A 26,428-nucleotide genomic window follows, 5' to 3' on the forward strand; every position below is an offset into this window, starting at 1 on the left:
TATTGGTCTTCAGTAATATTCTAATTTTCTGATATGATGAATTTGAGATTTTCATTTGTTGTCATTTGTAATCATCAAAATTAAATGAAATAAACATTTGAAATATATGAGTTTGTATGTAATGCATGAATATAATATACAAGTTTCAATTACTGAAACTACTGAAATCAATCTACTTTTTCATGATATTCTAATTTTATGACCAGCACCTGTAATCCCTAAAGCGAGTTCTGAGTCTTCCTCAGGGTCTCCTACCTATGGGATGTCCCAAGAAAACTTCCAAAGGGAGGTGTCCAGGAGGCATCCTGATCAGATGACCAAACTATCTCAACTGACTCCTTTCAATGTGAAGGAGCAGCGGCTCTACTCCAAGCTCCCCCCGGATGACGGAGTTCCTCACCTTATATCTAAGACTGAACCCGGCCGCCCTATAGAGGAAACTAACTTCAGCCGCTTGTATCTTTCAGTCATAATCCATACCTCATGACCATAGGTGGGGTTGAAAAGTAGACGGACTAGTAAATTGTGAGTTTTACCTTTCAGCTCAACTTTACCACAACAGACCAAAGAAACACCCTCATTACTGTGGATGAGGCCCAGATCTGTTGATCCATCTCCCATTCCATCCTATCACTTGTGAACAAGATCTGAAGAGACTCATGAAATCAGGAGAAATGCTAGTCAGTTGATTTTTTAGTCAAAAACTTTATTCTTAAAAATGATGTTATTTTTTTTTTCTTGCAGACCCAGAATCTTGTCTCATTTAGTTTTGTGAAATGTCTTGTTAGACTTCAAATGTTTACCCATAATGCACAGCAGCTTGTTTTGGAGAACACCTAACACCTCATACCACCTGTCAGCACATTAGTGGAGGACTGATGGTTTGGGCTTGTTCTGCAGCTACAGGACCTGGGCTCCTTGCAGTCATTGAGCTGAACCTGAACTCCTCTGTAGACCAAAGGATGTTAAACCATCTGTCTGACAGCTGAAGGTTGGACCAAACTGGGTCAGGATGCAACAGAACTATGATCTAAACACAGCAGCTAATCTACAACAGAACGGCTCAAAAAGTAAAGAATCAAGGTGCTGCAATGGTCCAGTGAAAGTCCAGAACCTCAACCTGATTGAAATGCTGTGGTGGGACCTTAAGAAAGCTGAAACCATTGTCTGCAAACCTCAATAAACTGAAGTAATGTTGGAAAGAGTGGGCCACCAAAATCCCTCCACAACCATGTGAGAGGCTGATAAAATCAGACAGAAAATAACTACTGAAATTCATTACTGCTACAACTGAGGAACAGTTGACTTACTTTTTCCCATGACTGTAAACATGAGAAAAGCAAAACTTCCTAAAATCATCTGCACAGGGGTGCAGTGGTTAGTATTGTTTTCTTGGGTTTAGTGTGTGGAGAGTTTCCGTGTTCTTCCTGTGCACATGTGGGGTCTGAAGTCTATGATTCCTCGGTCTTTGGTTTCCAGAAACAAAAACATGTAGGCTAATTGGAGAATTTAAACTGATCTTTGGCATCTCTGTGTTGACCTGTCCACGATGAACCCTCAGAATGAGATGAATGGACTCTGGACATAACAACAACAATAATAATAACACATTTTATTTGAATAGCGCATCATGAAACCTGAAAAAAATAAAAACAAAACTAAAGCAAAATTCAAACAAACTATCTGAAAACACAAAAAACAAGAAAGCCCTGAATGTCCTGACAGACTCATTGTGTTGTGTAACATTGTGTGACGCAGGAGCAGGGCTACACTGTGATGTTGTTGTATGTTGTCTGACATGGAGAGGAGGTGGACTCTGTTTGTACAACAGCTGAGGTCTGTTACTCCTCAGTCTTTGGTTTCCAGAGACAAAGCCTTATTGATCAGACCCCACACATTCATGCATGTTAACATACAGAAATCTTTATATTAGAGTGGAAAACATGAAACTGTGTGTGTGTGTGTGAAGTTTGAACATCATGCTTCTGTCTGTCTCATATATAAGCACAGACAAGACCGTTATCTTTAAACAAATTTAGTTTTTTTTATCTGTGTCTGAAGTGACCAGCTGTTAGTTTCTACAACACTGTATTGCTGCAGTCAGTCACTATGTGTGTGTGTGTGTGCGTGTGCATATGCAACGTCTATTTAACTGCAGTTTAATTAGAAAACCAACTCTCAGTGCCCTGGGTGATCTGCACCCCCCACACATGGTCCAGTAACTATCGGACATTGTGTGTGAGTGTGTGTGTGTGTGTGTGTGTGTGTGTGTGTGTGTGTGGAGGTCACCGAGTTAATGAATGCATACCCACTCCTCCTCCTCTGGCATACATGAGTAATGAGTCCAGTTATTGTCTGGCTTTGAAACTGTCCTCATTTTTTCTCCCTCTCCCTTCAGGTTTCCCTTCATCACTCTTTCATTCCATTCTCAGTCTGGTACTTCATGGAGAAGAGCAGGGAGTCACAGGACTGTGGGCTTTACCAAGTGTGAAGGGGTGAAAGTTCACTTCCATGTGCATCTTCTGACACTTCACTTTCAGACTTCATTAGTGCAGAAATATATTTCGATTGGTGCTGACAAGTTCTGTGTTAAAGGAGCAGAGCTTTGTTTGACAGAGTTATTCAGGTGTTGGGACAACACATCTATAAAATCGTATTTATTTTAACAAACAATTTTTATGATTCTATTATAATGAGGATGTTGACAGTGATGAAGATGAGGATGATGAAAAGTGTTGTGGCATTTGGAGGCGACGGTTTAAACTTTTTTACAGCAACTGTTGAGACATCATTGCAATGTTGTCCAATATCTTCTGTATCTTTGTTGTTTCTACTAACAGTCTCTTCTGCCCTTTGCTGTCACCGCAGCGCCCTCTAGCAACAAGAAGTAACAACAGCAACAGAACAGAAATACAATACAATAAATACAATAATTAGGTTGGGAATGATAATGAGGTTAATAATGATAATGATGACAATCCATGAAGGAGGAAGACAATGATGAGGATGATAACAATATTGTTAATGATGAGGATGACAGTTAAAAGGAGGTGATGATGACAATGATAATAATGAAGAAAATGATGGTGGTGAAGATGATGATGTCATGAGAATGAAGTAGATGATAAAGATGATGATGACTGTGGTGAAGATGATGATGATTATGACATATTATGATACGAAGAAAAAGAAGGGGATGATTATGATGAGGGAGAGAAACTGGATGAAGAAGATGAGGATGAAAATAACTATGATGATGAGGGAGGGTGATGAGAAATTTGAGATTGATGGTGATGGTATGGAGGAGAATGGTAATGATCATGAGAACGAAAATAACAATGTAAAGATGACAATGATGAATATAATGAAGAGAATGATAAAGAATTTTAGGTTGATCATGACGATGATGATGATAATGACAATAATGAGGAGAAGGATCAAAAAAATGTTGATAATGATAAAAAAGAGGAGGATGATGATGATTATCTTGGTGAGGAAGAGGAAGGAACAGGTTGATAAAGGCTGAGGATGAGAATAATTCTAATGTTGATGAGGATGGTGAGAAATTTGAGGTTGATGATGATAATCATGATAAAGAAAATGAGAAGACGGAGGAAACTGATAATGATAAAAGAAAATGACGAGGATGATGAGGATGCTTTCATAAAGAGTTTCTTGAAGTGATCGGCTAATGTTAGCCTCTCTAGTGTGATTCTGATTGTTCGGGTCGCCGCATGCTTTCTTACAGTTTTAATCCATGTTCCATCCATCCATTGTACAGAACTTACAGACATGTTGTTCTTCTGAGTTGGATGTTGTTCTTCCAGAAACTTTGAGCTTAGCCTTTAATGTTGTAACTTTTGGGTCCTGTGCTGGACCTCTTTACCATGGCTGCCTGCATGAAGGGAGACCTGAACATCCTATGATGCAGACAGCAGACAGTCTCCTCCATCTGCAACATCATTAATACGTGAATAGGTGCTAAAGTCCATATCTCACTGGGCTGGGACCATTGGAGACTCAAAGTTGTGAGAAAATATGCAAATTTTCAGTTGCAGTCTCACTTAATTTGTACTTGGGACACATTTATGATGTGCATGTCATCCCGTACATCCAACTAAACTGTGACTGTGGCTCGACAGTCGGGTTCTTGCCGCAGTGGTGCGACAGTTCTGTGTGATAAAAGAGAAATCTGGGAGCTGAGTACTGAAGAACGAGCAGATAATGGTGACCAAGCCTTGGTGTTCAGACATCCACGCTCGTTGTATATTTTGCTTCAGTAAAAACACATGTTGGTTTGTTTATTTTGAATGGAACCAGTTTTTATGACTACTGTAATAGACTTAAACTTTGAATAAAGTTTAAACAACTTTAATGAAAGAAAGCCTCAAATCAAAATAAACAAAATACTTTTCACAAACATTTTGATGCACATTTTGTTCCGTAAGTACAAACAACGCATACATTCTCAAGTTACAAATAAAACGTTGTTTTGCAACATTTTGGAAATTCACTCCTTAATGCCAACAACAGCTACAGCCCAGTGAGATACTGGCTTTAGAAAAAAAACCCAAACACACTGGATCACATCCACATATTGACAGCTCTCCACATTTTGTATTCAATTCTATTTTATCTGTCCAATTCTTTGACTCCATTCACTTCTCCATTTTCCACACCCCTGAAATTATCGGACGATAAATAACTGAACTGATCTGTCAAATCTGAGGCTTTCAGCTGATATCAGATGGGTTAGATTAGTTCAGTCTTTATTGTTTCACTACAGAGAAGAAAGGCAGGGAACAAAACCAACGAGGTCCAGCTTGAATTCAGAGACAGTAACAGAAGGATCTCTGGTCTCTGGGTCTGCCCGTCTGCTGGACATCTTTGAAGAGGTCAACTGACTGGAGTCCATCTGGGCACGAGTTAACACTGTTTCTGCTTTTGTTTGTGCACATTCTGTGTGTGTGTGTGTGTGTGTGTGTGTTAGAAGACGTCTTAAGGAGGAAGAGGGAGGCCTCAGGCTGTTCTTTTGTTTTATTGCAAAGCTGATCTGCATGTGGAGGCCAGCAGCAGCCGTGGGTCTGACGGAGGATTGATCTGTGAGTTCGGCTGCAGACAGAAGGGACCTGTTAATGTTGGCTCAGGTCAGTAGGTCAGGTCTGTGCAGGCTCAAGCCCCCCCCCCCACCACACACACACGCAAACACTCACACCCCTTTTTTTCTTCTTTGAACTATCTTGAGGCAGAGACTGGTGTGTGTGTGTGCCCTGAAGGCCCTACATCCAAACTACTTGGGCTTTTCTCTCCTGCACTAACTAGATATCTATTTTCCACGTAAATTTTAATTATTTTGAGATTTTGTTTTAGTTTTGTACAGCATATTTTGTGTTTATGGTGAAAGTGCAGATTAACCATCACAATAAAACACAATAACATTTATTAACACAGTCAAGGTGCCACAGTTTGTTCAGATATGAATATTATCAGAGATACTTTGAGTTCTGTTGAAATATGTATTTTTTCTCCTTGAATATGCCAGAATTGTGTGCATTACACAAAATTTTAGCATAAAACATGGAAGCAAACTTGAAGATGTAAACTTGTAATACACATTCTTTTTTCAGCACAAATGTTTGAATGCTTTTATTTCTATTACTCTTTTTAGACACAAAATTTCTCATTTTAAATGATCTAAAACAGAAATGATTGAATAAATCAGCATCCTTATTTTGTGTTATGTTAATAATCTAATGAGTAGTTGTTTTCGTTCTTTTTTAGCATTGTTTCATCCATGAGAAAACTCTGATTATTAGCAGCTGAAGGTGGGGGTGGGGACTTCCTTTATCCACTTTATGGATGGAGGAGGCTGTGCATGGATGTGAGAGATATTTTGCATGTGTGTTCTACATTCATGCATGGTCAGACCTGTCTTCCCTGTGACTGTGTGAGGATTGTCTTCATGCATGGATGATGGGAGTTTTTGAGCATTTATAGGTTACATGCAGATGAGGATAGAGTACTGTATGTTCTACTTCTGTTTTATCAGAAAAATGTCACGTTTTGATTGTAAATAACTCAGATTATCTTGTTTTTCTTGGGGTTGACCACAAGATCCTGATTGCAGAGTATGAAATCAAACATAAAAAGGTTATCTTGAACTATATCAGATGGTGCAGTTTGAAAGTGTTAACTCCAGCAGTTTTCCAGATATTTTGAATGCAGTTGTAAAATATGGGTACGCACTTGGTGTAAACACAGCACTTGGCTGAAGCTGTTGAAAACCACATAGAAGCTGGAGTCATGTGATTGACCTACATTGGGCTGGCTGTAGACTGTGTAGGTAAACAAACATGGTGAAGTAAGGCAAGTGTAATGGCAAGGAGAAGATGTTTAGGTGGAAATATGAGAAGGAATCTGCTGCTAAACATACGAGAAAGACATAAACATACAGCGTCAACAAAACATATTCTAGATGGGTAAGTTTATCATTTCAGATAAAAGTAAATATGTACCAATACATCAAAACTGTCAGACTTCTCCATCCCAAAAGGCTCTTTCATTGACATCACCACTGTTGGCCTATTTTCAGTCATTTCAGCTGTTTTCGCAGGTATGATTTATTTAACCGGTCTTTATGAGATTGCAAGAAGAAGCAGAAGAAGTGAATGTGAGCTGCAGCCACACAAATCATCACTGTACCACCTTCCTACAGGTTCATCTACAGGTGACATCTCACTGGGCTGTGATTGGTGGAGACTACCTGGTGTCTCAAACTTGGCTCAATAGTGCAAGAAAAGATGCAGCTTCAGTGTTTGTGATCAAATGACACAGACAGTTTTTCAAAATCACAGATTTTAAGAATGACAGATTTCCCCCCATTTTTTCAATCTGTTCAAACCTGCTGTTGTCTGAATTATAAGCTGAGGTGGATAATAAATATGACATGACGGAAACAGAAAGCCTTAAAAATTAACACTATCATCAAAAAGACCAAGACAGAATAATTTAGCATCAATCTGTCAAGAAAATTTAACCTTTTTTGATCCCTTCATCACAAAGAAAGATGTATTAACTTAGCACCCGACATATTATAATACACTTTTGAACTACTTTCTGCACCTGTTTAAATCTACTCAGGGTCGGGGGGAGCGGTCATTGGGTGAGAGTTGGTGGACAGCTGAACAGCTACAGTCATACATCAGTGAGCCATGTGGTTATTATTCCTGGCCTATTTATGTCCGATTTTAAATAAGATATGATATAACTGACTGAAATAATTTACTGACAGAGAGTAATCAAATCAAATTTATTTATATAGCACATTCAAAAACAACTGGCCAAAGTGCTGCACACATAAACAATAAAAGATAATTCGATATAAACATTATACAAGATACAATATCATTACAAGTCTCACAATGTATTAAAAGCCAGTGAATACAAATGTGTTATAAGAAGAGAATTAAAAACACCAAGAGTTGAAGCCTGTCTAATATGAAGGGGCAGCTGGTTCCACAGTCTAGGAGCACCTCCCGATCACCTCTGTGGACCAGCCTGGACCTCAGGACAACTAAACACAAATGGAGAACAAATGAGAACAAAACACTTTGAGTAATGTTCCATTTAGGCTCCTAGCATTTAAAGTAACTCACAGATTCATTTTCTTCCGGACGTCTCATACAGTTATTCTGTTCAGTTTTACATAAAGAGTTGAATAAATGCCAACCTCAGTTTCAGTTTGTTGCCACGAAGCCCTCAGACTGAATGGGGACCTTTTAGTCCAAATCTTTGAATCAAGTCACATTAGATGAATGTTTTATATATCTCCATTTAAAATTCAAATGTTAGTTTTTATCTTGAAATGATGTGACCTTTACGTACCGACTCATGATGTGTCTGTGTAACGTTTGTCACCAGAGGTGGTGACATTACTGAAAGGGTAGCCTGAACATTGCTTTATGAGCTTGTGAGGTTTGTGTTGGTGTGTTTTTTTAAATAAATCACCGGTCACCAGTAACAGAAACCTGAAAAAACTCCTTAACAATTAGATTCTTACGAGCTGTTTGAAAATACGATTGTAATAAAAGCTTCTACCATCCATTGGTTAGCTGTGCTGGTTCTATTGTGGTGAAGAGGATCTCAGACCCTGCTCAGGGGTGTGGTTGTCACAGCTGGACCTCAGAGAAACAGAACAAACAATCCACCAGGAACTCTCACACCCAAATCATTGAGCTTAAAACACACATATTTATACTGTGTGAGAAAAAGAACATCAGCATGAAACAAGCATTTTTGAGGGAATACATATTGCCCTTTGTATTGTATTTTTCCTTCATCCTTATTGGATAAAACTTTCTCTATATGGGTTAGGTATAAAAATCTGGAGAGATTTGTATGTTGATCCTACTTTTGCTTCTTTTCATCAGCTAGTAGGTACATTTTCTCTCCCTAGATGTATTTTTTTCAGATACCTTCAGCCTTGATATTATGTCTGTAGCTCCTCCCCAGAACTCCTAACCTCTCTGATTTTGAAGTGCTCCTGCAATGTTTGTAACCTTTAAAATCCTTCTATGTTGAAAACTGTATGAGAGAAAGACTTGGGATTGATGAAGTTTGGGGGAAGGTTTTAAAGAGGGTCCACAGATCTTCAATCTGTGCTCAGCAGAGATTCATGCGATGTTGGATCGTACATAAAATGCCACTATACTAAAACCAGGCTCACAATAATAACTGACACCGTGTCCCCTTTGTGTGAATGTTGCTAACAGGTCACAGCAAATTACTCACATGTTTTGAAACTATCCCTCAATGTATCAGGTTCACGGATTTGTCAAAGGTGAGTAACCCAGAAATGGACGGACACAGGAGGATTAACAAAAGGTAAGTGATTTTATTTACAGCAGTGACGAGTGAAACGGTCGGGATCTGGAAGAGAGGAGTAGTGGTAAGTATTTGTTTCACCAAGGGCAGGTAGTAGAAAAGATCCGACCGGCGAAACGATCTTACGGGCGTGGTGAGTAGGAGAGGCTTGGAGGTGAGTTAGTTCCACATGGTGACACACAGGTAAGTGGTTTTCAGGTAGCTTGGAGACAGACAGGCTTCGGTAAGGTTTGGAGGCTCTTGCTTGAAGGTGGTTTGGAGCAAAGTGTGGTCATAAGCAGAGTCAGGAACTCTGGACAGGTACAAATACAAAAATGGATTAGTACTTTTCAGCAAAGCAGAACTAGTAATGGCTGAGACTGATTACCAGCAGCAATCGATGCTTCAGCGTTGGTCTGTTCCTCCAAACTGCCTTAAGAACCCTTGTGAGGCTGATCCTAACTTGGAGCAGCTGTGCGTCGTCAGGAAACCAACCAATCAGGAAAACAGGAGGAGCACAACAGGCAGGAGGATGGCAGATTGCCACACAATGAAGAGATTCTGGTCTGAAATTTTCACATCTTATTTAATGTAACTAGAGAGGATATTGCTCCTAATGTTTTATTCACCCTTTTTGGGGTGTGTCCCACTTCACTTGTTCTTTCTCCGGCTAAAAAAATATTATCTTTCAAATCTTTGCTGACTAGAAGGTTAATACTGCTAAACTGGAAATCTGCAGCTCCACCTTCATTTACATCTGGATTAGAGAAGTCCTTTATTGACTGACTTTAGCTGGTGAGGCTGTATTCTTGAAAATAACCTGAAATCACTCTTTGTCTTATGGTAAAGGTGCAGATTGTCAGATCATTCTGAACTGAGCACCACAGTGATGTGGTTGGATGTATGTGTGTATATACACTGCCTGGGCAAAAAAAAAGTCACCACCTGGATTTAACTTAGCAAAAAGGTACGAGCCTCCTATTGGATAATTACTGACCATTACTGACGATCATGTTTCAGCTGGCAACAAGTTATTTAACCCCAACTGGTGCAATTAGCTGCTTCTCATTTCTTAAACAACCAAAGTTGAAAGACACATCCTGTGGTCGTGGAAAAGATGTCAGTCTGTTTGAGAAGGGTCAAATCATTGGCATTAAGCAGAGAAAACATTGAAGGAGACTGCAGAAACTACTAAAACTGGGTTAAGAACTGTCCAACACATTATTAAAAACTGGAAGGATAGTGGGGACCCATCGTCTTGAAAAATATCCTGAATGATTGTGATCGGTGATCACTTAAATGTTTGGTGAAATCAAATTGAAGAAAAACAACAGTAGAACTCCGGGCTACATTTATTAGTGAAAGTAAGAGCATTTCCACACAATGCAAAGGAACTCAAGGGATTGGGACTGAACAGCAGTGTAGCCTTAAGAAAACCACATTCAGTGAGGCTAACTGGAAAAAAGGCTTCAGTTTGCTAAAGATTGGACTGTGGAGCAATGGAAGAAGGTCATGTGGTCTGATGAGTCCAGATGTACCCTGTTCCAGAGTGATGGGAGCATCAGGGTAGGAAGAGAGGCAGGTGAAGTGTTGCCTACTGTCCAAGCCTGTGGGGGCAGTGCTATGATCTGGGGTTGCTGCAGTTGGTCAGGTCGAGGTTCAGCAACAGGATGAGCTCAAAGAATGAGGTCAAAGGTCAGCTGACTACCTGAATATACTGAAGGACCAGGTTATTTCATCAATGGATGTTTTCTTCCCTGATGGAACAGGCGTATTCCAAGATGACAATGCCAGGATTCATCGGGCTCGAACTGTGAAAGAGTGGTTCAGGGAGTGAGAGACATAATTTTCACACATGGATTGGCCCCACAGAGTCCAGACCTGAACCCCACTGAGAATCTTTGGGATGTGCTGGAGAAGGTCAGACTCTACCATCATCAATGTGAAAAACTAATGCAACACTGGATGGAAATAAATCTTGTGACGTTGCAGAAGCTTACTGAAACAATGCCACAGTGAATGTGTGCCATAATCAAAGCTAAAGGTGGTCCAACGAAAGTTTAGAGTGTATAACCATTTTTTTTGGTGGTGACTTTTCTTTTGGCCTGGTAGTGTATATATACTTATATGTAATATGTATGAAAGTGTATATGTATTCATAGATCTCTTTTTCTTATACTTATTTCTTTTTTACTGTATTATAATTTATTTACAATAATGAACAAATTTTTAAATTTAGTTATTTATAATTTATTTTATAATTTATTTGTTAGGGGTAAATGCCAAAGTGGGTGTGTTTGCCTGTTGTTTGTTATTTAAGTTAATATGTTAAAATAAATAAAATAAACAAACAAGAATTTTGCCCTTCGACTTGCATGTCAAAGTTTTAAACAAAGATCTTCTACGAACTGTTTGCACTCAGAGTGTGTGTTGGAGATAACTCTCACCTGCTTCCACACCAAACGTGAGCTCAGTATCTGTAAAACTGACTGAGTTGTGGCCATTTTGGTTTTTGTTAAGATCAATTAGCTGTGGTAGCCATATTGAATTGGGTTGGCACAGAAAGTCAATCAGTTGTAGATATCATCGCAGTGATTACTTTCTAAAAGTTTCATTAAACTATTCAGTGATTCATGAGCTATTTTGCTAAAAGTGTTACATTATTGTTTGCCTTTAAGGGCAGCGGGCGATAACTAACCACAGCAACATTGTGTTGCCAAATATTTTGTATTTAATGTATAATTTCAAATATTTGTTTCTTTCAGTGCTGGTTATCATTTTGTTCCCTCATTTATCATCACATCATCATCATGCTGACTGTAGCTCTCACTGTTTGGTTTCAATATTACCCGCTGCCACAGGTGAAGAGGCAATAATGTTTCTGGCCATATCTGTGTGTGTGCATGTGTTTGTTTTATGTTAACAAAATATCTCATGAACAATGCGACAAGTTTAAATGAAACTTTCAGCCTTTTGGATTAAAACCATTTCAAAGCCACAGCTAATCAATGTTAGCAAACACAAAAAGAGCGATCATTCTGTCAGGTTCTGAGCTCAGGTTTGGTGTGTAGTAGCTGAGAGTCATGCCTAACTGATACTTGGACCGCTATCTGATTGTTAGCAAAATATCTTATATATCACTGGATGGTTTTAAACAAACCTTAAGAAATGTCTAACTCACAATCATTGAGCTAAAGTGTGATGTGTGAGAGTCATTAACAACTCTTTTTGCACTTCAACTCTGTCACTTCTCATCACAGGAGGATTCTAGTTTGAAACTCTGCTATGAAAGGAGTCAGTAAGTAAAAATGTATTTGTATAGCACATTTCAGCAGCAAGGCATTCAAAGTGCTTACAAAGGAGGCAGCCTACAAAGAAAGCTATGTGTTACTAAATACATTTTTAGTCAATTTGGTTTAAGATGATTTCTTCATGTTGGACAGTCAGTTTGAATCAGCAAAACATCTTTTACTCATCCCCCTGACGTTAAGTCAATTTAAAGCTTTTGTTACTCCAGTTTAGATGTATTTATTTATCTAATTAAAGAGATATTCCGCCTGTCAGTTCATCGTAAGATGTTCATACTTTTCAGTTTTATAGTATTTAGTTCCAATCCTTGTAAAGATGTGTAAAAACATGACTCAGAGGATCTGTCCGTGATATTTGACTTGCCTGAGCATTCAGGACGTTTGTGCACACTTTGTAACATCAATGTGTGTGAGTGTGTTTGACAGCAGTGAAGCGTGTGTGTGTGTGTGTGTGAGGCTCATTATTAATGGATGAGGTGGGAGGGGTGATGGAGAGGAGGCGGTGACAGATGGAGAATCACTGTGTGTGTACGAGCTGAAAGACGCTGAGAGGACAGAAGAGACAGAGACAGAGAGAGTGAGGGAGGAGGACAGAGGAAATGAAAAAGATGTTATAGATTGTAAATCTTCCCTCTGATTTGTTGTAGATGTTTAGTGTTTGTGCAGTGAATTTAGAGGACAGTGACTCAGCCTTTGTGTTCCCTGAGGGCTTTTGTCCCTGGATGCTGGAGGGTTGATACAGATGGATTTCCAACACGATGACCCAGCTCTGCTGTTCACCTGGACACAAGAGCTGCACTGACACAGGTACTGAAACATCTCTGTTTACTGAGGCGCTGACGGGGGCAGAGGATAAGCCATGTTCTTCTGAGCTTTTACTTCCTGTACAGTAATAAAGACTAACAAGGATTTCAAGCAAAATTCAGATTTAGTAATAAAACTCTGATCAGTTCTGACTCGTGAGGTTGGAAATCACACATTTTTAAAAACAACTTCAAGCTTCAAACATGAACATCTCTTTGTTCTGCAGACACCATGGTTTCTGAGTTTCCTTCATCCCAGCCTTTGTCCCTCTGTTTTTTGATGCTGCGTTTACCCCGTCACTAATTAAGAGAAACCACTGAACCACTGGCTGGACTTTAAAAACCTCTGTTGGAACAGATCCGACTGGTCTGTGCTGCACGTGCTCAGTGACTCTTTGTGTTATTGTTGATAAGTTTAGGACTGAAGCTCATTTTTCATGTTGTGTGATTTAACGTAGTTCTTTATAAAACAAGTACAGTAATTTGGGCTGCGTGGTGGTGTAGCTGGTTACCCCTGTCTCCTCATAGTAAGAACGAGTCTCTGGTTCAAGTTCTCTCTGTGCGTGTGTGGGGTTTTATTTATCCGGGTACTCCAGTTTCCTCCAACAGTCCGAGAACATTCAGGTCAGGTTAATTAGTGATTCTAAGTTGACTGTAATTATGTGTGTGTGTGTGTGTTTCTATGATAGTCTTGTGAGAGACTGATGACCTGGCTGTGTAACACCTGTTCAGGGTCTACTGAGGACTAACTCTTAGGCATTTACAGTGATGCTTATTAATGCCCAGTGTCCCTGTTAATGTTCCGTCTGAATCAGCTTGAAGACACCTGGGGTGTTTATGTGTAGGAGCCATTTCATGATGGGTTGGTGTGTGGGGTGCATTATGTTTAGGTAGCAAAGTAAGCACAGGATTTAAATTGTTTTTATTTTTATTGATGTAAGTTTTAGCATTTTGGTCCACCCCTTCGCGTCCACACAAGGCCCTGGCTGAACTTTTTCTCACAGGGGTTTGCTCCAAGTATTTTCTGATTGGTCAGAAGTTGTTGTGGGCGTGTTTATGTGGAAAATCCGGTGAGCTTTAATGGAGTCATTTTACTTCTACTGCTCCACTGAGGTCCCAGGAACAACCCTTAGAGATCTCTGTACAGAAGAGTGTAGTCCAGGGGTGGGTAACCCTGGTCCTCAGAGCCACTATCCTGCATGTTTTCCTTGTTCCTCTGCTCCAACACACCTGATGTGAATGAATGGGTGATTAACAGGCTTCTGCAGAACATGAAGAGGTGATTTAACCTCTGAATCAGGTGTGTTGGAGCAGAGAAACAAGGAAAACATGCAGGATGGAGGCCCTCCAGGACCAGGGTTGGAGACCCCTGGTGTAGTCCCAGGAACAGCTAAGATACTGAGGAGAACCTTGAAGCTCCCAGGCCTCTGGTAGAGGACCTGAGCTTGAAGTGAAGTGGAACTGCCCATATGGAGCAAATAGGGTGAACTGGATGTTGTTTTTCATGTGCATATGGTCTGAATATAACCCTTCCCCATTACTGGTGGTGGGGGGAGGGGGCTGACTGACTGTGATCATACTTGTCTGTGTAAAGATTTTAGCACTGGATTCACACTCACATTTTTCAGACAGCTGTCTACAGGCAGAAACTTATGCCATCAGAAACTGAATTTGTATTCACATAAATTGAAATTAAAACCACTGGTTTGAAAATGAATTTAACTAAACTGAATTTAATGGTTTGAAACTGAGCTCATTTGCGTTGAAACTGTATTTCATTGTATTCAATATTCGGTTTGACTACTTTCCTTTTCAGTTCTATAATTCAATTTCAATTCCAGAGTTCAGTTTTTTGTGTCACACATCCTGGTCCTTGAGAAAGCCACAGAGTAATCAAACACAGATTCGATGAGGAGCGAAATGTCTTCAGTGTTTTTGTTATTAACCTTTTTTTGGATTATATATGTTGACACCTTAAAGACTGGCACTGCCTATTGGAGCTGATGTATCAGCACGGCCATCGTCTTGGATGGGCTCCCCACGTGCCTCTCAGTTCATCTCTTTATAAAGAGGAAGCTGTATGTCCAACTAAAATAATCAGACCTCCCCAAATTTTCACACAGTTTGGTTTGTTACAAACAGCAGAGATGTTGTCAGGGTTTTGATTTATTCAACCTGCTAAGAAAGAATCACACCGGAGAGGCTTGTTGTCTTTTTGTGAAGGCCTTCTCAAGAGGAGAAATTCCCAACAGCTCCTAACGGCATGCTGTCCAGGAAGTTCTGCCCCCTTACTTGGGCTTTCTCTTTTATTAAAGGAAGAAATAAAAGGGTTTGATCTGAGCCGGGCAAAACCGGTCCAGATCATAGTTTAAACACATAGCATAACCATAACACATCTCTGTTTGGGAGAGCCAGATGGTGTGGCGCCCGACGTCTGACCTTCGTGTGGCATGTAGGCAGTTTTACACATGGGCACAAAGGCTGATAATATAAAAACCCTAACAGATGTAGTTATGATACAGGACACTTTCACACATTAAAAATATGTGCTGTCATGCTAAAATACTTTGTTGTATGCTCTTTAACAAAGACAGACATATAGTATGGCATATTAATAGATGTATAAATTAATACATTTTATATTTTAATAAAGAAGCAAGTTTGATTGTTCATTCAAATTTATTTCACTCTCTCACACACACATATACACAATCCTGAACTTTCTGTACACAACAAGACCAATTTCTTCATATTTTTGTGTGCTGTGTATGCGCACCCACATGCACAGTTTGTTAGTTTTCTAAAGGCCTGGAAAGTAATCTTTAGAAACTCCAGGTCATTCCAGGGTCTCACACTGCCCTGCTTTAACTGGGGCTGGAGAGCTGAGGCTCACTTTCAGGGAGAGAAAGGTCCACTGGAAGCTCTCTGCAGCTTTCCTTCAGGTTTCTGTGTTCCTAAAAATTAAGACACATAATACTTAAAAACAATTTAATTGAAAACAACTTGAAAAGGTTTTAGTATCCCACAGTGTATTGTAATACACAAAACATCATTAATTCCTAAACATGCAGAAAGAACTAACAGGTAAAAACGGGTTTAACAAAGTGTGATATTAACTTTAGTTTTACATATAAATCAGACATTTCTGTTAACATGTACAGTAAAATCTCCTCCTCTCTGGAGATGAGATGGGAAGCTGAAGACAGGTGGGGTCACAGCGTCTCTAATCCAGTCCTGTTAAAGTCCTCTGGTTTGAAATGTTCACTACAGACATGAGACGAGTCTGTAGCAACAAAACCCCCCCTTCTTACTGCAGCTTCCCATTGCCTCCTTAAATCTGTGTTAGTGGGAAACCTTCAAAATGTGAAGAAAAAACAACAGAAAGAGCTAATGAGAGAGAGAGGACCAGTTCCTCCTGTTAGCATTTTGTTGATTGCCTAATAATGTTAGCTACAATAAAATAATATTATGAATGTTCAATCATGCTTGTGAAAGATAACCCCAGGTGATCTATTTTCAATACTGCACAGGTCATTGTAACCGTAGGCTGCACAAAATCTGGTCATAGACACTCACTTTGTGTTTACTCCTGTTGGCTCTTAGAGAGGAGAGATCCATCCAATATGGCGGTGACTTAGGATGTGCTCCAGTATGTAATGAGGCGTCTACATATTTATGTCTGTGTTTGAGACTGAACCACAGACATATATACATATATAATGTTTATGGACTGAACCTCATGCATTTATTTTCGTAAAGGAAGTTTCACTGACATGAAACGTAAATCTGTCAATCTGTGTTTGATTACTCTGTGGCTTTCTCAAGGACCAGGATGTGTGACACTAAAAACTGAACTCTGGAATTGAAATTGAATTATTGAACTGAAAAGGAAAGTAGTCAAACCGAATATTGAATACAATGAATTCAGTTTCAAACCATTAAATTCAGTTTAGTGAAATTCATTTTCAAACCAGTGCTTTTAATTTCAATTTACGCGAATACAAAATCATTCTGAGTAACTCAAATTCAGTTTCTGACGGCACAAGTTTCTGCCCATAGCTGTCCCATACATGTTGTTTTTTGTGAATGTTTGCATTTTTGGTGGGATATAAATTCATGAATACATTATAAAAGCCATAATTAATTTTAAGCAGAAAGCAGAACATTTCTAAATTAGTGTAGTTGGAAAGTCTGGGATGGTCTTCCATAGGAAGCAAATGCTTCTCAGCAGTTCTCAGCAAAACAAAGATGAAGCCAGCAGAAACTGAACACACAAACACCCAGAAACAGATTTCCAGATGCACTCCTTCTTTTGTTTGGGAGCATTGTGGAGAAGTTAATGCACCCAGATAATGCATTAATGGACAACGACAGGCCTTTCAGTACAAATATTTGGTAAAAAGAGGTCTCACACTAATAACATCCCCCCCCCTCCTCTCTCTCTCTGCATGGTCAAAGGGAAATGATCAGACATAATTGTTATCTACCCTAAAAAGAACAAGGCTCCAGGCAGTGAATCTAAGGTCTATTTTTATAGGATGCTAGGAAACAGATTTAACAAAAAACTGACTGACATTTGTTTATTTAGTTGTTTTTTTACAAATGTGAAATTACATTATTTGTAATATTTATAGAGAAGAAAACCATTCCATCCAAGCATTCAGACAATCTCTGTGGAAAGTGAGAGTGCACCTATTTATAGTTAGTTCCAGTCAGGATTTGTGAGGATAATAAATATATGCCTGACAGTGGTAACTTCATGAAGATAAAAGTATCTTATTTATAAAACTGACGTATGCACAAAATGGGGCCTGAAATTTGCGTATGTCACTTTCCATGCAAAGTTTGTAATCTATAAAACATAAACTTGACGGGAAAATGTGTGGTCCCTAACACAAAGTCTAAGCCGTGTTGGAGAAAAGGGAAAGTGATGACACAGATGGTGAAGTGAGGAATTGAACCCCATTCCCCAAATGTCAGAGCGCAGAGGAGGCGCACTTTAATACCGCTCACACCCGTGCGCGTTACCTCACGGTGGCGAGCTTAATCAGTTTTTGGCAGACCATCACTTTTCTGTCCGATACTGGCCATCCTTCTTTCAAAAGGTGTCAGTTCGGGTACACCCTTATCCCCCCACCTGTGGCCGACAGGCTCTGGCAGTGGCCGGTTAGTCACTTTTTTGCCTCCACCCTCAAATCTGACCACTTTTCCTTCACCTCGGCTCCGGTCCTCTCTGTCCCACTCACTGAATTAACAGTGGGAACGAAGTGTTGCTGCTCACAACGCTTCCTTTTATTTGTAACACCACAACTGCAGCTCCCAAAAATGATATTTTTTCTGTTCTCCACCTCATCACCAGCACATCAATTTCTGCCTCTGTGAAATTTTTTATTTTTTTTTTTGCTTTTTTCTCTGTGGTTGCCATTGGTAACCATGAAATAACATTGATCAGCTGGCTTATTTAAATACACCTTCACATTCATGAAGTGCTTTGCATTGACCTTTTATGGCTGAATGAGGGCGTGTGGAGGGCAGAACCTGAGGTGGGACTATGTGTGCAAACTTTTAGGTACAGGTGTGATTGCTAGTGTTCATACTCTTGGTTTATAAATTAATTTTTTTTTGTCATATGCCATTTTCGCCTTTTGGGCGTACGAACACTTTTAGTATGAATCCTACATGATCTTTTATAAATGAGACCCCTGGTCCTGCTCATGGTCAGGGGGAGCTGGTGCCTATCTCAAGTCATTGGACAAGAGGTGGGGTACACCCTGGACAGGTCTCTAGTCCATTCTAGAAACAAGCAACCATTCACACCCAAGGACAATTTAGAGTCTCTGTTAACCTAACGTGCACGTGTTTGGACTGCGGGAGGAAACTAGAATACCCATAGAAAACCCACCCACTCCATGAAGGCTAGCACTGAACCCAGGACCTCCTTGTTGCAAAGTTACAGTGCTAACAAACTGCACCTCCCTGCAGCCCCAGAATAAAACTATGCAGACTGGCTGTGGCTCTGGAGGAAGAGCGGCCATTTGTCCATCAGAAGGTTGGTGGTTTGATCTGGACAAGACACTGAGCCTCATGTAGTCCCCCAAACTGCGTTGTGTGTGTTAAGTGCTATATCAATGCAGCCCATTTTCCATTTCCATTATAATGGTTGCTGTGTTAATAAATTATGTACAACAGAGAAATACAATGCACTTTTTAGGTACCTGTTAAGAAAGCTCAATAATGATACCAGACATAAACATCAGAAAAAGTCAAAGTAAATATATTTTTAATTTAGAAATTAGATTTGTGATTTTGTTTGTCAGATAACTTTTAATTTAAAGTGTGCTTCTAAAAACCTTTCATTTGGATCACCACATAGCCCTACTGCTTCACCCTTCTACAACTCAAAAAGAATTGGGACACCCTAACTTTTAGCATGAATGTGCCAGTATTTATGCAAGAACTTGTTTTTATCCCTCTTGTATTTTTAAGTACTTGATCCAATAAAAAATCAAATTCTGTTTCTATCTAAATATTATAGATTTTGTATCAGCGAAGGATCTAAACAGTGTGCCTAGACTAGGATAGATTCAGCAGAACATCCACACAGCTGTAGGTAGTTGAGCATGAGCAAACACACTAAAACATCTGGTCAAAACAACCTGCTAGAGACAAGTCTAGTCACAGACTGAGACAAAAGAAGAGAAAACACACCCTGAAGTTAGTTACTGTAAACAACAAACCACTTTTCTCAACATGTGCCATAAACCCAGTGTACCAAATGTAATAATGACTGCCCCATGTGTAAACTAACAATTACAGGGGTGACTTGTTCCAGTGAATTTTTCCACTCAGTGACTCTCTTGATTGGTCCAGACCCAGGGCTCAGCTTGCCATTGGCCATCATGCCACTCAGTCGTGAACTAATTCCCTAAACTGTTGACCAGTAATGCCCATGGTGGAGGCTGTTTCATCTTCAGTCAACTTCATTTACTCGGTTATCAAAAAATAAATAAATAAGGAATTTAAATGGTTTAGCATAATATGTTCAAATGAAATATTTTCATCTCAGTTTTTTTTTGTCCCACATATTGTTTTTTTTTTTTAAATGGGAGTCAGTGTCTGAATGTTTTACCATAACTCAAACATAAAAAGTTTCTAATCTGCTGTAATTGCAGTATAAATACTGTATTGCTTGTATCTGGCTTGTTCCTATGTCTTCTGTGCATACCTCTGTATACATTTTTGGAACCTTTTTACAACAAATTCTGGTTTGAATGAACTATATATGCACCACACACTAAAAATATCGAAATAAAAACTAACGTGAATGTTTGATTTCAACCTTACTTGTTAAATGCAGGTGTTAGTCAAGTATAGGCTTCAAAATACACATTAGGTTTGCAGGCACCTTCCTCTATCTGTCTTTCAAAACAGCAGTTTAAGAAGGACATGGAGAAGGACCTTGTTGTTGGTCACAAAGACATCTGGACAAACCATTGTCATGTCAGAAAAGGAAAGTAAGGCCCTGCCCCAGGTTGGGCTTGGTTTGGGTGGCAAACTGCTAACTCAGACAGAGGACCCAACACTTTGATGACCTCCTTACTGTGGTCACACTTCTCAGCCTCCCTGGGAAAGTTTACTTCATGCTGTTGGCAGGGAGGCTCACACCAAGTCTTGAACCTCGGATTCAGGAAGACCAGTGTGGTTTTCTTTCAGGTCTTGGAACAGGGGACCAGATCTTAACCTTTGCAGAGTTGCTAAGGGTGTTTGACTCTCCAGCCCACAAATATTTTGTAGCTTTAGAGGAGGCTTAGAATTGTGCTCCTTGAGGAATTCGATGAGGTTGCTGTGGGAGTGTGCGGTGCCATGGTCACTTCTAAGGGCTATCTAGATCTTGGTAGAATCAAAGCAAAAGCTGTGTCTGCATTCTTGGTATGGGTTGGACACCAGGACTTGTCTCCAATTCTGTATGTGGTGTTCATGGACAGGATCTCCAGGTCCAGTCATGGAGAGGTCAGGGTTTCATCTCTGCTTATTGCAAATGATGTGGTTCTGTTGGCATCTTTAAGGCATGACCTTCAGCATGTACAGGGAGGTTCACAGCTGAGTGGGAAGCACCTGTGATGCAAATCACCTCCTCAAAGTCTTACGACCATGATCCTCCACTTAAAAAATTATGTAATTCTCCCTTTGGGGATGAGTATTTGTCACGAGTGGAGGAATTAAAGTGTCTGGCAGTTTTGTTCCTGAGTGACAGTAGGATAAAGCGGGAATTAGGCCGACAGATTGGGGTCTCGTCTGCAGTAATGAGGACGTAACTGGTCGGTCATGATAAAGAAAGAGGCAAAGCTCTAGATTTACAGGTCCATCTCACCTATGGTCATGATGTATGTGTCCTGACCAAAAGACTGAGATTCTGGATACAAGCTGGGCTCATATTTAGAAATCAGGTGAGGAACCTCATCATCTAGGGAGGAAGCTCAGAGTAGAGCTGCTGTTCCTCCACATTGAAAGGAGTCACCTGAGGTGGTTCAAGCATCTAATGAGGAGGCCTTCTGAGTTCCTTCTTCTGGGAGTTTTCTGGGCAGGCCCCGCTGGAAGGAAACCCCAGGGAAATCCCAAAACTAAGGAATTAAATATCCTTTTTGTACAGTTTTTTATATAATGTTTGTGTTTTATTTATATTTATTCGCCTGGATAAATATTTATTATCATTGTTTTTGTATAAATTGGTATGTAGTTTTTACCAAAATGTTAATTAGTTTATAACTCTCAAAACTTTTTAACACACATCCTTGCACACATGCAGATAAAAAAGAAAACACCTTGTGATTCAGAGGATTGTTCTCAGTGACAGTCCCACACAATCATTTTCTTGTCACATAAAGACACACACCGAATCTACAAAGACTCTGTGTAATGACTTTCATCCACTCAGCCAGAGCAGAGCAGCCAAAGCTGTGTGTGAAGATGAGCAATACCAGAGCCCACAGACTGACATGTCGGTCTGTTTAACACCATGGAGCCAAAAGGAGGTGAGAGGTTGTAGGGGTGACGTGGTGCTGAGCGGGGCTGAAAACGAAGAGGAAACATGACTCTTCAGCTACCAACTTTGATAATTCACAGATTCTGACGTCACAAGAAAAGATAATTAAAATATCTAAAACTGACCTTTGCCAAGTTGTATTTTGCATTTGAAGAATGGTGCAGAGAAGAGGGATAGCTGTAATGAATGAATACAGAGGGAGATGGAGAACAATGAGCTTTCTGTTAACTGTGTCCCAGTAGGACACACACATGTGATAATGGACCTAATGTAATTTCAAGGACTGTATGTGCAACAACAAGATAATTGGATTGAAGGGGAGGGACAACTGGAAAATCAGATAAAATGAAATTTGGTGATGGCATAATGATGGTGGAGAAACTGGAACTGACCACCATGTGGATGTGTATGTGTGTTTGTAAAGCTTCAGGACAAACCAGCAGACAGCATAATGACTTTTATTAATGTGTTATCCTCCAGGCAGATGAGCCTGAGTTGCCAAATGAAGCTTCCAGAACAGCACGCAGACAACACACAGGGCAAGCTCTAATAAATGGCGGAGGCAAGAGGCTATCTGTCTGTTATTATCTCACACCACCAAAAGCAAAAGGCCAATAATGTTTCTGTATGTGTGTGCATGTTTGTTTGTCTGTTGTATGAGCAAAATATATCATGAACCACTGGACACATTTTAAAAAAATAAAAATCTTATCATTAGATGTGACTAACTTTTGGAGTCAACCTGATGCTAGATGGCTGCCACAACTAAGTAACCAGTTTTACCGATAGTGAGCTAACATTTGATGTGGTTGTAGCTGAGAGTCATTTTCAACATATGCTCTGACCGATAACAGATCTTGCAATATTACATGAGATTATGCATTTTAATGTTCTGTGTAGTCATAAGAAAAACAAAGTTCACCCTCTTTCAGTTCTTGAGTTTTCTGTATCAGGGCATAATAAAAGGGATTGGGTCTTTACTAGATTTTAAAATGATTTAAATGTAACCTCAGGTGTACCAAAAACACACAGCAGAGTTCACCATGTCATTATTTATTAAACTGGGATCCAGCAGCTTGTTAAACCTCCTTTACCAGTAATAACTTTTTGTAGTGGTTTTCTGTAGGATTTTATCAGATTCTCTCATGGTTGTGTAGGAATTTTAGCCTACTCCTCTCTCCAACATTTCTTCAGTTCATTGAGATTTGTAGACATTTGTTTTTGCACAGCTCTGTTTAGGTCCACCACAGCAGTTTAATCAGGTTGAGGCCTGGATTTTCATAGTGTATGTTTCTGTGTGTTGTCTTAATATCGCAGTGAAAAAGTGTGAGATGACAGGAAATGAGAATAACGGCACAAAAGAGAGAAGGCTGATCCAACAAACTCAAAGTACAATAGCTGAAGTCACCATCCCTGAGTCACGATAGGAAACTCTGGGAATGAGATGCTGGGAGTTCAGTTTTTATTTTCTGGCTTATACATTATATTCCCAAAAGTATTGGCAATATCCAAATCATTGAATTCAGGTGTTCTAATTCCTCCTGAGCAGTAGAGACATGTTCTCTGGAGTGACGAATCACTCTTCTCTGTCTGGAAATCCAATGGACAAGTCTGGGTTTGGCGGCTGCCAGGAGAACGGTACTTGTCTGACTGCATTGTGTCAGGTGTAAAGTTTGGTGGAGGGAGGATTATGGTCTGGGGTTGTTTTTCAGGAGTTGTGCTCAGCTGCTTAGTTCCAGTGAAAGGAACTCTGACTGCTTCAGCATACCAAGACATTTTTGACAACACCATGCTCCTAACTTTGTGGAAACAGTTTGGGGATGACCCCTTCCTGTTCCAACATGACTGAACACCAGGGCACAAAGCAAGGTCCATAAAGACATAGATGAGGGAGTTTGGTGTGGAATAATATGATTGGTCTGCATAGAGTCCTGACCTCAACCTGATAAAACACCTTTGGGATAAATTAGAGCAGAGACTGTGAGCTGGGCCTTCTGTCCAACATCAGTGTCTGACCTCACAGATGAGCTTCTGGAAGAATGGTTGAAAATTCCCATAAACACTCCTAAACCTGTGGAAAGCCTTCCCAGAAGAGTTGAAGCTTTTATAGCTGCAAAGGGTGGACCATCATCTTATTAAACCCTATGGATTAAGAATGAGATGTCACTCAAGTTCATATGTGTGTGAATGAGACGAGTGAATACTTCATCAATCAATATCAATAGAGTATATATTGAACACTCATTACAAAAGGAGTCTGTGAATTTCCCCTAATGCACTGCATCATTTGGTAGCTTTTGAAGTTAGTCCAATAATTTATAATTTTAGTTTGAACAAATGAGTAGATGCTGGAAAAATAAATTTCAACCCTTTTAAAAATGTAAAAAATTACACAGCACTCTGTTGGGTTTTTAAAGTCGGTCTTTGATTTTTAATTTGGGATATAAAATAGAAACAGAAAAGCTTAAGATGAGAAGGGACACTAAAACAAACCAATGGACATAATTACTATGGTTATGTTTCTGAGGTCAGGAGCTGTATGCATGCACCGTATTAGAAACATCCCGTGTGGTTCCTGACCTGACTTGAAAATATTACCCTCTAGATTAGACGTACAGTTCTGTAAATTCATTTTTTTTTAATAAAACCTAAACATACACACCTCCTCCTCATCTCCATCCAATTCTAACCCTTCTTGTCCTGCCTTTATCCCCCATCACACCCCCTTCCTCCATCCTTCGCCTCGTGGGGCTGTTGCTAAGGAGATCTGGCAACCACAAAGTTGTCTGATTGGGCAGAGGGAGAGGCGAAAAGAGAAATTTGAAAAAGGAGGAGGTATGAGGTAAGGGGGGTGGGTGTGATATGGATGGAGGCTTACAGAAGGAACACAAAGTGAGATCTACATGTGCCAGTCAGGTGTGATGGTGAATCTGTTTTTCCACAATGAAAGATGGAGGTTATCAGAGAAACAGGTTCAACAAAGGGAGATAAGAGGGTGCGATTAAAGACTTCAAATCGTTTGGAAAGATAAAAGTGAAAAAGAATAAATTAAGTAAATTTTTTTAGCAAAGAACAGAAGAGAGTCAGTCTGTAGCCTCCTCATTTTTATTGGCACAAATTATGCCTGGTTGGACACGCACACACACACATGCACGCACACGCGCACCCACCCCCACACACACAAATATAATTTGTTCTCATTTTGATGAAAGCAACAAGCTGAAACCTGTTCATCAGTAAATATAGTTGTTCTCTCTGTAAGACAATGAGTTTAAACTCTGCTCTTCAGGCTGCTACACCTTCATGAAACAATGGGCCTCTTCCAAAAAGGTAGCAAAATATTTCAGATTTAAACAAGAACAGAATCCAGGAATGAGTTTACTGTTGAGCAGGTTCAACAAAGTAGGGATTTTTTCCCTTAGCCTGGCTTGACAACTCCTAAAATCCCTTTAAGAGTTTACGGCTACGATGACAGTAGTTCTGATGTTACTTTGTTAACTCACATTTTCTGCTTTAGTCTCTGTACATATTTGACATGAAAAGGGGCGTTCCACGTGTCATTTGATGCATTTTCTACTCAAAATACACTGATTTAACAAATAAAGTTACAGGAAAAACAAAATCTGCTCATTCTGACTCTTCATTTGTAAATAAAAGCAGGTTGTAATGTAATGAAAAGTGATGAATTTACTAAATAGATTCCAATGGGAAAGCAGGAAAATTCTTCATGTGTTGGTTAAAAATGTTGCTGTTTCAGTTTGGGCAGAAAGATCTGACATTGTTATCTCTACAGTCTTTACTTAAGAATAAAATGCCTATATCAATATATTTATTAAATTGAATGATTAAATAGAAATATATTGCTGAATAAACATGGTTTGTGATTAAATTTGATAATTAATATTCAAATATTAAATTGGCACATAAGTGTAGAACACTGACTGACTTAATATGATAGCAGAATATTTAATTTGATGTTATTTGACAATTCAACATTTCTTTTTAAGTCCTGTCTGGAAGATTGTTAGGAAAAGAATCAGTGTACAAGTTGAGCCCTACCCTGACAGTTAACCAACACTCTAGTTCAGCCTCTGTTGCCATGGAGACTGAGCCACAGTCCTACTTAGTGACACTGAAAACTCTGACTTTCAGCTCAACAGGAAATCTTACTTTGCAGTATACCCCTCCAATGTGTCCCTCTGAGTCCAGTTCACTCAAAGTTTGACCTGATTAATTATTAAAAAGTCTCATAAAGAATCTGTGTGGACAGGAAGTGCTTCAGCTATGATAATCCAGGAACTGTGGGATTGATTTATCTGGGGTTAAACTGCAAGGTGCGCTCTCTCTCTCTCTCTCTCTCTTTCTCTCTCTCTCTCTCTCTCTCTCTCTCTCTCTCTCTCTCTCTCTCTCTC

General features: G+C 39.6%; 1 protein-coding gene across 13 annotated transcripts in view; it reads left to right on the forward strand.

Moving 5' to 3' along the window:
- nfasca (neurofascin homolog (chicken) a) overlaps positions 1-26,428 on the forward strand; it is a 152,074-nt gene that overhangs the window by 32,363 nt on the left and 93,283 nt on the right. For 5 of the 13 annotated variants that reach the window (XM_017437119.2, XM_037975117.1, XM_037975116.1 and 2 more), the window contains exon 1: positions 12,706-12,977. The exons of 1 other annotated variant lie outside the window; for it this stretch is intronic. The gene's annotated coding sequence lies outside the window, so the exon portion shown is untranslated. Of the gene's footprint in view, positions 1-12,704; positions 12,978-26,428 lie in introns of those variants that run through there. 7 more of the 13 variants (XM_037975122.1, XM_037975123.1, XM_037975124.1 and 4 more) reach the window with 3 other exon arrangements.

Source organism: Kryptolebias marmoratus, linkage group LG4 (assembly GCF_001649575.2).
Source record: "Kryptolebias marmoratus isolate JLee-2015 linkage group LG4, ASM164957v2, whole genome shotgun sequence".
Classification (NCBI taxonomy): Eukaryota; Metazoa; Chordata; class Actinopteri; order Cyprinodontiformes; family Rivulidae; genus Kryptolebias; species Kryptolebias marmoratus.